This window comes from Convolutriloba macropyga, chromosome 10 (genome assembly GCF_964194025.1).
Source record: "Convolutriloba macropyga chromosome 10, txConMacr16.3, whole genome shotgun sequence".
NCBI lineage: Eukaryota > Metazoa > Xenacoelomorpha > Acoela > Convolutidae > Convolutriloba > Convolutriloba macropyga.
The window spans coordinates 19,419,970-19,428,481 of NC_134477.1; the positions used below are offsets into that span (position 1 = coordinate 19,419,970).

The 8,512-nt window shown below is 36.4% G+C and overlaps 1 protein-coding gene across 1 annotated transcript in view; it reads left to right on the top strand.

Moving 5' to 3' along the window:
- The window catches only part of LOC142347951 (von Willebrand factor A domain-containing protein 3A-like), a 708,547-nt gene that overhangs the window by 65,912 nt on the left and 634,123 nt on the right, over window positions 1-8,512 (top strand). The gene's annotated exons all lie outside the window — the stretch shown is intronic.

The following is an 8,512-nucleotide window of genomic DNA, read 5'->3' on the forward strand; positions in this document are numbered from 1 at the left end:
TTACTTTGATTTTAACAGTTCTTTCGATTTTTTTGATCGGATTTTTTCTAAATGTTTTTCCCAGTCCATTTAAAGTTATTTCTAGGCCTAGTTTTTTTGTTTGAACCAAATTTCCACTTTTCGCTAGTTGTTTTTTTGTTGACGTGCGGCATTTTGACTTTGATTTTCTGTTTTTTAAAACTTTTTTGATCTGTTTTTTGGACATGATTTTCCCATTTCACTCAAAGTCCGTTTTAGGTCTAGTCTTTTGTTTAGTCAATGAAAATTCTTTGTATTGTATGTCAAGACTTGTACTGATATGTTTTTTTAATTCGTTGTCTCTACTGCTTTGTAGTTAGAATTTGTGTGCGTGACGTCATTTGTTCTGAGTTTAGGTCAATTGCGTGACTTACCTCACTCAATAAAATGAAATCTGAACTGGCTCAATGAACTTCATATTTTATGAATATTTACTAGTTAAAGAGCAATAGTGTGCATCTAAGTAGTGCTAAATGTATATGCCCTAATTCTTGAGTATTGAAGTCTTGAGTTTCTGATTTCGAATAATCTACTAGGGATTTTTCTTTATAGAGCTTATGAGTCTCATGAAAATGCCAGTCCAAATCTGACCCAAATAGTCTAGTGGTCTACCAATGGACTGGTGGTCAATCTCTCTATCTTATTCCTGTAGTTGTTTCAACTCTATGGAGGCCACAAGCGTCTATCGCGGCAATTTTCCGGCAATCTGCCGGCTATGTTTTTAGTCAGTTATTAGAACCAATATCTTTCAACTGACGGCATCAAAGGGCGGACGAGACATGCCAATATCACATCAAGTTATATAACAAGAAGAACGAAAAACATGCAAAACCAAATTACTAAATGAAACATCTGAAAGAAGTCAAGAAAATCATACTCTTCTCTAAAAATATTTGTTCACTTAAGTGTCGCTCAAACCAATGAAACCTGTCCTTAATGTGATCAAGAGGCAAAGCGCCGGATAAGAAGCATTTATGAGCAAATGTTCGAAATTAAATATTTTATGGAATGTAGTCACATAGCCAAAAAATCAATAATTAAATCATATTATTGCTATCTAGTTGAATTTTTATTTAACTGAAAAGCTTTGCGACCTGTAATTAATACGACCAAACCGGGCCGAGGTGTCAACGGTAAAAAACGCAAAATTATGTAAGATTGGCGTTGAATGCGTTGAATTTATGTAAGATCTACGCTTGAGCGTAGATCTTACATAAATTCAACGCATTCACCTCAATCTTACATAATTTTGCGTTGAATTTTGGCGTAGATCTTACATATTTAGCGTTGAATTTTAGCGTAGATCTTACATATTTAGCGTTGAATTTAGCGTTGATCGTACATAAATTCAACGCCAATCTTACATATTTTGCGTTGAAATTTGGCGTAGATCTTACATATTTACGATTCTAAAACCTGTTTCAGACCATTTTACAATTTCAAAACTTTTTCAAGTTTTTTTTTCGAAAATTTAATTTTTTCACTATTTCGAACCCTATACTCCAAAGGTGAGTAACAAGAAGTCAGAAAAAATCTTTTTTAGTGCTCTTTTAAAGTGCAAAATCCAATTCAGACCATTTGAAGATTTCAAATTTTTCAAGTTTTTTTTCGAAAAATTGATTTTTTTTACTGTTTCGACCCCTATGCTGCACAATTGAGAAAAATGAAGTCAGCAAAAAATAACCATTTGCTCTCTTACGGTGCAAAAACCATTTCAGTCCATTTTAGGAATTCAAATTTTTTTCAAAACTTAAAAAAAAATTTAAATTTTTCCCAGTAAGACGTGTGCTGAGGTAGGGTTACCTAGGAAGGTTACTCTAACTCTGTCTTATGGAGTCTCAAGAATATAGTATATCTTAAGGCTTACCTGACTAACTAAAGTTCTATTCCTCTAGTCTGTTACTCTTCTATCTGAGCTTCAGCAGACAGTGCACCGGCCGCAATGCTAAAGTCTAGCGTATATCTCAATACAAAACAAGAGCGGAGTAGAGAGAGAGAAATATACTTTATTATTATATCAGGTCTGACTGGTACCGACTAAAGGGTAGAGTTGTCTTGTTGTCTCTGGGAATAACAAATAAACATTCAAGGGAAAGGCATTTCCATAATTTCAACCAATCAGGGTTGAGTATTTCAGCATTTATTTTATTAAATAAAATAAGTTTATAAATCCTTTTGTTGGAAGTCAACACTGACTCCACCAGTACTTCTCACATGATAAATGCGTTGAATACGTTGAAATTATTTAAGATCTCGGCTAAATTCAACGAAAAATATGTAAAATCTAGGCTAAATTCAACGAAATATATGCAAGTTCTACGCTAAATTCAATGCAAAATATGTAAGGTCTACGCTAAAATCAACGCAAAATATGTAAGATCTACGCTAAATTCAACGCAAAATATGTAAGATCTACGCTTTATAAGGATTTCGGCTCTTAAGGAAACCAAGGTACGGTGGCGCAATGGGAGAAGAGGCGACAAGTAAACAGGAGGTCAGTGGTTCGAGTCCCATTCCCAGAGTTCTACGGGTTGATTTTTTGTAAGATCAACGCTAAATTCAACGCAAAAATATGTAAGATCTACACTAAATTCAACGCTAAATATGTAAGATCTACGCTAAATTCAAGGCTAAATATGTAAGATCAGCGGCAACTAGCGTTGACAAGTTGGAAAATTCACCGCCATTTCTTACATAATTTTGCGCTGAATGCGTTGAATTTTTGTCTTTAAATTCAACGCATTCAACGCAAAATTATGTAAGAAAATTGCGGTGAATTTTCCGACTTGTCAACGCTAGTTGCCGCTGATCCTACATAATTTTGGCAGAATTCCTCGGCCCGGGAAGCTAAAAATTACAGTACTCTGATTAAAAAGAAGCAAATTTTATTAATTCAAGTATAATTTTAAAAACAATCAAAATCGTATTAGAACCATTAGCAATCAACGGAAGGCATCAAATAATTCTATTCAAACCTTCAAGGCAAAGCAATGAAAACTGTCATAATTCGAGTTATGTTATCTGACTTCAAGAAGGGCAACAAATACAGGCAAAATCAAATGACAAAATGAAAATGTAAAAGAACAGTGTCGAATCCTTGAAACCATATACTATTCACTGAAGACATTAAATATGCTCAATAAGATTCCGTCCAACGCTTTAGCACTATACAGTTTAGTTTGTGTTCCACTGGAAAAGAGTTTGCGACCTGTTTTAAGCTACAAAATTATAGTATTTAAAAAAAGAACTAAGCTACAAAAGGAAGCAAATTTTCCTGATTTTTTCCAATTAGCTCTCTCCTGAATGCATTAGAAACGTTTATCTCTACCTCTTTAAGAATAACAAAACTAAATTGAAAGACCAAAGAACAACAAAATGGAGTTAAATTTACCGAAATAAAATGGAGTTAAATTTACCGAAATAATTGAAAGTTAGAAATACTTTGTTGAAGCCAACAAAAACTCTTAGCTTCTCTCTGGAAAAATGATAGCCATCCAATATTTGAAGAATTGAGACCCTACATTGATTGAACACTGATGTGACATCATCTTACTTGTCTGTGATATATAGCAAAAACAAAAAAAACTTTATAAATTTTGAAAAAAGCTAACGTAAAAAAATTATAAAGATTTGAAAAGCCAATACATTCTGAATGCTTGTTAAACGTAAAAATTTATGAAAGCGAGTCAAAATAGCCTTCCTACCATTGCTCGTAATCGAAAACACGTTTTATCCAACTCTTTCAATAAACTAAATTTTGGCAAAAAAATCAAAAGTAAAATTATCTTTTTGAGTAAATATCGATTTACGTTTGCAGAAAACGGGACAATTTTTGGTTCTAGAACAATCACTAGGGAACCGGAATTGGATACAGCCCTCTTCTGAGCATAAAAATTTTAAAGTTTTTTAGATCTGAACAATTTGAGCTAAAGTTGGATATTTGCTGCCATTTTTCATTAAAAAAGCTGATGCTACGGAATATAAGCCGAAATTTTCAGACAAAAGTCAGATCAAAGCTTTAAACAATTTTCCTCGGTCCTTAAAGGTAAAAGTAACAATAGTCTCGTTATCTGTTTTTAATATTTCATCGATAGTGATTAAAACTTGAGGACAAAAATACCGAAAATGTGAATAAAAACATTGGAAATCAATTGATTGTGATTAACAACACTTTTAAACCTCTATAACTGTTCGAAAAACACGCGAATTTGGATGAATGTGACCTCGGCAGGCGTTTCTCGTAACCACTTACTTTTTTCCGAATAATTTGGGACCACATGTGAAGACTGCGCAGACGTGCTCTATTTATACGCCGAAATAGCCAAATAGATCAAATTTTTAAAGCTCAAAAACTCCTCGGAAATATAGTCCCAGAAAATCTTTTGAATTTGTTTTTCTACGCATATTAGGTGTTCTAAAGATTCCACTCTCAACTCTCTATGATAATTATATTGATTGGCGCAAATTGACTGAACAAAAATTTAGTTGACCATATAGTTTCTCCCCTATAAGAGAATGTAGATAAGGATTTAATTACATTGTTCTAGACAGTTTGTTAAGTTTTTTATATCAGTTTTAATTTGCCGGAACAACCAACTCGTTTTGGTTGCTATAAGGACAAAAGTCAATGTTTTTTCAAGTTTCACTTGTGACTTGATTGTTGCACGACATGCTCCAGGGGAAAGAGGAGGCCAACTAACTCATCACAGACGGTTGACCAGATCGTCGAAGAGGGTGTAACTCAAGTTGTCTAGAGAACCGTTTCGGAAAAAAGTCAAGAAAAAATGGGCTAATCAGCAAAAACGCGTGCGAGCGCGGAGACCGGGCGAACGTACGTGCCGTAAGCCGTTTTCACCTTCACCACACGGTGTTGTCCATCTCATCCAGGGTAGACTTCGAGAACACGTCCAAGGGGCCAAATCGTGGATCATATCTTTCAGAATCCAAACAATGTTGACTCTCAGTGGTGTTTGGCCACTATCGTTCCATTTGGACCTCTTTAACAGTGTCAGAAGATACTCCTTGACGAGTCGTTTCGAGAAATGGTTCACCATTTAATGCACATTCTTCCAAGACTTGAAACTGGCGGATTCTTGGCTGTCGAATGTTCCTGGTGGGAGAGAATTGAACGGTCTGTTGACCAGAAAATGTTTTGGCGTGAGAGGCATTTCATTTTCCAGAAGGTCAGCGACAATCGTTAGTGGTCTGGAGTTCAATATAGCTTCTGTCCCGACAAAAATTGTCCTGAACACATCAAGCGACAATCTTCTGGAGCCTAGAATGATCAATAGAGTACGGTTCGCGGTCTGGATCAAGCTCTCCCAAATACCGCCAAAATGAAGTCCATAGGGAGGATTGAACTTCCAGGTTGTGTTCGTTGCTGCCAATGCTTTGTAGATTTTGTCGTTGTCGAGAGGTTTCACAGATCTTTTTAGATCCTCAGATGTACCAATAAATGTCTTGCCATTGTCACTAAGCATTGTTGTTGGCTGACATCTGCGGCTTACAAAACGTCAATAAGCGTTTAAAAAAGTGTCAGTGTTGAGATTGGGACAAGCTTCTAGATGGACACACCTAGTAACCAGGCAAGTGAAGATGAGGCCGTAGTGTTTTTCAATCTGTCCTTTGGCATCTTCTATATAAAAGGGTCCAAAAAGTCGACTCCGCTGTTCGCGAAAGGACACTGGGTAGAGTCTGTCGGAAAACGAGAGGCAGGAAGGGGAGCCATGAGGGGTTGAATGTTTTGAGTGGCAAATCGTCTGCAGAGAAAACATCGGTACTTTATACTCAAAAGTGTTTTTTTGAGGCCAATGATGTGGTATCTTTGCTGCACAAAAGCTTTCACTGGCTCTGTTCATTGGTGAACGCAAATGTTGTGTGCATGCTCTATATAGAGTCTCGCTATCTTGTCTTTTGCGTGCAGTATAATCGGAAATTTCTCGACTTCGAGGTTATCTGGCAATCATTGCAATCTTCCGCATGACCGAAGGATTCCATTGTTGTCCAACATTGGGTTGAGCGAACGGATTTTGCACTTTGAATTTATCCTGGAACCACGTTTCCGGGCTTGGATTGTTTAGAAGAAGAAATTTTGCTGCGACTTTTTGATCAGCCGATTTCTTGCAAGAATGACGTCTTCTGTTATATACTGCTAATCTTTAGGCCTTTGTTTTCTGATCCGAAAGACCAAATTGAAGGCTGTTGCTAAAGTCAGGAGCAACTTGTTCCATTTTGAGAACCGTGTCGGGTCGATTATTTGCTCCGACAAATTGCGTGAAATTTCATGCGTTGCTAACACATGCTTTGGAGAGTTTTCAGGAGCACTGAGCTGTCTTGTGGAAAGAAATGCTGGCGCTGTTAGCCACTTGGCTGGTATTTCGTTTGGATTGAGACCACGGGTCCCGTGGTCGGCTGGATTTTCTTTGGTGGTAACGTGTTTCCATTGGTAAGCATCAGTTGATGCAAGTATTTCTTTGAGGCGATTCGCAACAAAAACAGGTTGCTTCTTGGTTGTGGATAACCAGTCAAGTACTACTTGACTATCTGTCCAGAGTGTAGAATGAGTAATGTGAAACGATAAATCTTTCATGATGGTTGAAAGAATACGCACTCCGATGACTGCGGCTTCCAACTCTAATTTGGGTGTGCTGATTTGTTTAATTGGATCAACTTTGCATTTGCCTATTAAGTAACAAGTTTCAACATCAGTGGCTAAGTTAGGAACTGTTTTCAAGTATGCAACGGCTGCAACTGCTACAGCTGAGGCGTCGACAAACACATGGATTTCATTTTCACTTTCTGGTGATTGGCAACTCTTATTGAGAGTTCTGTTCGATGTCACTTCTGGTGAAGAAAAGTATAAGTCCAAATTCTTTTGAAGTGGTTTAACTAATTGAGGGGCAATTTGTTCATCCCATTTTTCCCCAAGTTTCCACAGTTCTTGAAGAACTATTTTGAAACATCGTTGATGGCGACATCATCCCTATTGGGTCGAAGATCGAGGAGACAAGACTAAAGATCTTACCTTGAGTGTACGCTAAGGCATCTTTTGGGAAATCAGTGAGGCGCTTGATCCAGACCGCGAAACGCACTCTATTGGTCATTCTAGGCTCCAGAAGATTGTCGCTTGATGTGTTCATTCCCCAACTAAGGTGTGGTCGGAACAAAAACTGGCCATTTATCATTAATAATAAATTGTTATCACGTATGTAGATATAACAACGAGTTGATAGAACTAATTTATATACACACTTGAAAGGACATCAAAAGGCTTTTACGCCTAGTCGAGTGATGCCTTTGGGAAGCTGTGTTTTTTCACTCAAGAAATCAACAAAAAGTAGAGTTAGATTTTTTAATCTTGAGTTGCCATTTTTGGATCAGTTGACTAAAGGGAAATTAATGAGCTCATTGGTGGAAAAAACTGGTGATAAAAATTGGTAACCCTAACAATTTTTGTAAAAATTTTGTTTATGGAAATTACTTATAATTTCAACTTAAGCACTTTTTATTACAGCCTAAATTCTGATGTACCATAGTTTTACTCTGAAATGAGCTATTCTGGCTGGCAGAATTTTCAGACATCGCATAAGTTTTGGCGACCGTTTGATTAGAGGCAATTTTTTGAAGATATGAATGGCAACCATGATAAGAAGGTAAAAAGCATTTGAGAACAGATATGAAAAAGTGTGTTGTTATTTGCGAAACCCAGAAATTAAAAAAAAACAACATGGTGAGTTGTTTGGACAGGTGTCAAAAATTGCTGTTTCGGGTTATTTATTCCAAAATGCTTTTTCTATAGCCCATATTGGCAGTAGTTGATTAAAAAAAGACTTGTGCCTGGAAACTTGATAACACCCACGAGGAATTAAGCTTCAAATAGCTGTTAAAAGTCTGAAAGTTTAAAGACTGCTTTCAGCTCTGTAAGCTTCTGACCAGTGTCATTACACACCTTCTTATAAATTCAAGTTAAAACAAATTGTTTCTTATGTCGTTAATCCTGTATCATCTAAATGATCATAGTGTACATACTGCTCAGTGATTTAAAAGACAGAAGTATGGGTAAACCGTTATGAAACGCTCTCTCTTTAGAATGAGCACAGTGAAACTAACTCGCTTATTATAGACATCTGTATTAACTTTTCGAGTAGCAGAATTAGAGGATACTGCAATCTTCGTTTTAAAGGGTACCCATTTACAGTTTCACTTTGCGTCTTAGTAATTTAAGTCACCAGCATTTTCCAAAACATTCGATGGGGTAATTTTAAAGTTTCCTTGCGTTTTGCAGTGCCTACATGTATCTTTGAAACTATCTTGCAAAAAATTTTCTCGAAGTTTTTTTGCAACACATTTCTCTATTGGTTTGGGTTTAAATCATTCACCTCTCACCTCACGCACACAATCACATCCATCACTTGTACCTGAATGGACAGAATCCTAGGAAGCACAAAATTATTAAAACTCAAAATATGAGCTGGATAGGTGTGCATTTATTTCA